Here is a 3,703-nt window from a genome sequence, read left to right as displayed (position 1 = left end):
ATGAATAGACAACGTCTCAGCGGCGTCCAAAACTCGAAGGCAGCTACTCCTCGGACAGATCGTCCTGCAGATAGTTTTCAAGATAACAGCAGAAATACATTTTCTTCTCTCCATTTACTGTTTGGTGTCGACACGTGAGTCGGATCGCTTTGCGACCCTTCTTCGTGACTGCATTGAATTTTGGAACTACATTTTAATATAAAGGTTATGATGGTAAAACCACAATAATTATCCTTTATATTAAAGTGTAGTTGCAAAACTCAATGTAGTCCTGAAGAAGGGTCGCAAAGCGATCCGACTCACGTGTCGAGACCAAACAGTAAATGGAGAGAAGAAAATGTATTTCTGCTGTTATCCTGAAAACTATCTGCAGGACGATCTGTCCGAGGAGAAGCTGCCTTCGAATTTTGGACGCCGCTGAGACGTTGTCTATTCATGATAAACGTAGAGCAACATGCCCAGGTACCATATATATATATATATATATATATATATAGATATATATATATATATATATATATATATATATATATATATATATCCATATATATATATATATATATATATATATATATATATGATATGTGTGTGTATTTGTATACATATGTAATATCATCATCATCTCCAATGACTATTTATTCATATACAATACTACTACTACTACTACTACTACTACTACTACTACTACTGCATATGAAAGGGTTTCGCCCTTACCAAAGGGCTCATCAGGCGGGTTTAGCCTATTTCCATATAGGAAGGCTTGGTTCCCACGACCCTCCCTCCCACCTCTTTTTTTTTTTTTTTTTTTTTTTTTTTTTTTTTTTTTTTTTTTTTCCAGCAGAAGTGTATTGGCTCAACCTAGAAGAACCAGTCCTACGTACTAGAAGAATCCGTGCTTCTTCTTTCTGCAGAGCCGGTGTTCTAGATTATTCCAACAGAACCACCATAAGGTTAGTATCCGAAGGAATAGATCCAGATATCCGACCATTTGTACACTTGACAGGGGTCCTGTACACCCGCATCAAGGTACACAGCATACTAAAAGAAACTTAGATTCATCTTTCTGCAGAACTAATCCTCTAGGTTAACCCAATATCCTCCATGCTGGATGTTTTTTTTATCGTTTTTAAGTTTTTGGGATTTTTTTTTTAATTTTTCTATTTTTTCTATTTCACTAAACCCAAACAAAATCATTTGTTCACAAAAACTTTTGTTCCACTATATTTTTTTTCTATTTTTGTATTTTTTTTAGTTTTTCAGTTTTTCTTAAATATCCTTTTAATCCACTATTTTAACTATGCTAAGTTTTTATAAGGCTTCTCATCCACCTTAACATAAGAAATCTCCTAGTGTGAATCCACCTTGTCTCCGACCATGCCCATCCTGTCCTTCGTTTCCATCGAATCGCTTCCTTTCCATCTGTCCTTTATTGTTGATGAGTTCAAGGGCGTCGTTATAGAAATTAATTACGTCATCTTCTTCTCCTTGGATTGTACAATCGTTGGATCCCTCTTTCGTCTTGGGCCCTTGGAAGCGGACGTTGTGTTCAGCAATCAGCTGTTTGATGTTCTCACCTCCTTTCCCGATGACCATCGCTCGTTCGTCTCTGTTCAAGACCGTCTTGTAGAGGCGATTTCCTATCTTAATTAGTCCTTGGAAGATTTCCTCCTCGGGGAAGTCCTTCCTGCCATAGTTCGATGGGGAAGCGTTCTTCGCGCCTTCTGGTCGTCCTTGTATATTATTCTCTTTTTTATTCCTGATGATATCAAGGACGTCGTAATAGAACGAGATCACATCCTCTTGGCCTCCTCGGATCGTACAATGATTGGAGTCTTTGTCCATCTTGGGGCCTTGGAATCGGATTTGATGTTCTTCCATCATCTTTTTGATGTTGTCGCCTCCTCTCCCTATGACCATGGCCCGTTCCTCTCTGTTTAAGACAGTTCTGTAGAGGCGTTCTCCAATCTTTGTCAGTCCTTGGAAGATTTCCTCTTCCGGGAAACTCTTCCTCTCTCGCTCTTCCGTTTTTCCATAGCCCCTCTGGAAAGTGGGCTTCATGATTTCGCTGATTTGTTGACACGCATCCATGACGTCCTCAAGTTGTCCTTGTAATGTAATGAATCCATCAGTCTTCTTTTGAATGATGATTGAAACATTGTAGGTCCTTTCGAGTCTCTTCAGATTTTCTCCACCGGGTCCAACTAGGAGTCCTTTGTGTTGAGGATCGACATCGAAGCAATACTTTCCTACCGCTACTCTGTGCAATCCTTCCATGTGGACCTCTCTGTCGGCCACTCTTACCTCTCCGAGGATGACTTGCACATGTCTAAATGCTTTAATCACTTGGTTCAACTCTCCGCATAGATAACCGATTTCTCTATTTTCGTGAGCTTTGGGAAGAATCACGTGAACATCATATAGGTGCTTTATTTCTTCAATCACATATCCTTTTCGGGCTAGAAGAAGAAATCTGCCTTGGAGTGGAAGATGGAATCCGTAGCAATCCAAACTCATCAGTTGAATGTCCAGATCCCTTGGAAAGTCTTCGACTTCCTCAATCAGTTCTGATATTCTTCTCTCAGCTCTCAAGACATCTTGCTGTGGGCCACAGATAGTGATGTAGTTTCGTTCATCGGAGTTGTCCGGGATGTAGATGCCAACATTCAGTTCTCTGAACAACCTTTTAAGTGTTACGTCCTGTGGTCCTCGCAAGACATCCCGGAATTCCTTATCGACTAGCATCACGAAATCTTCTTTGCCGACTGCAAACAGCCCTTCGGAGACTTTAGTTAGTTCCCTGAGATTGAAATCCTTATCGACTCTGAATAGGATTTCTTGGTAAACCTTCTCAATGCCTCTCTTAGGTCCGGTGAGATGAACTGCTCCCGACCCATCGTTAACCACGACCATGTGAACTCCATGTTGCATTTTGGCCATCTTCGCGAATTTTCCACCTTTTCCGACGATCATTCCCAAATCCACATTTCCCCGGCAGAAGAAGGTGGACTTTTTGCCTCCAGCGTAGCGGAGAGGTCCGCATCTGCCAGCTGGTTTTCTCGCTTGATTGGAGAAACTCACCTTACGTCTTTCTTTTCCTATTACATTTCTGTTTTCGCGAACCTTTTCATATAGATGAAGAGCATCCTCAAGATCGTCAACTTCTTCTTCCGGATCATTTGCAAACAGAGATTCTTCAAGAACTTTTTCTTCCTCTTCTTCCTGTAGTTCCTGTTCTCCTCCTTGAGAAAGATCCGATTCATCAAGTTGTTCATCAAGAGGATGAACTTTTTCTTCTTTCCCATTTTCTTCCTCCTCCATTCGTTCTTCTTTATCGTCTCGTTGTTCAACCTCAGGGAGAATTATTTCATCTTCATTTTCATCCTGGAACACTCCTTCAGCAGGAAGAAATTCGCAGTCTTCCTGGGTCGTTGCTCCTTCGTTTTCCATAAGATCCTGCGAAAGCTCTTCTCTCGCAGTCTCTTCTTCTTTTTCAATAAGAAGATCTTGTGAAAGCTCTTCTCTCACTGTCTCTTCTTCTTTTTCCAGAAGAAGATCTTGTGAAAGCTCTTCTCTCACTGTCTCTTCTTCTTTTTCCAGAAGGTCTTGTGAAAGCTCTTCTCTCACTGTCTCATCTTCTTTTTCCAGAAGAAGATCTTGTGAAAGCTCTTCTCTCACAGTCTTTTCTTCTTTTTCCAGAAGAAGA

The sequence above is a fragment of the Palaemon carinicauda genome, chromosome 5, assembly GCF_036898095.1.
Source record: "Palaemon carinicauda isolate YSFRI2023 chromosome 5, ASM3689809v2, whole genome shotgun sequence".
In the NCBI taxonomy this organism is placed as follows: domain Eukaryota; kingdom Metazoa; phylum Arthropoda; class Malacostraca; order Decapoda; family Palaemonidae; genus Palaemon; species Palaemon carinicauda.
The sequence above is the reverse complement of the archived record's forward strand: the minus strand, read 5'-3'. Positions refer to the sequence as shown.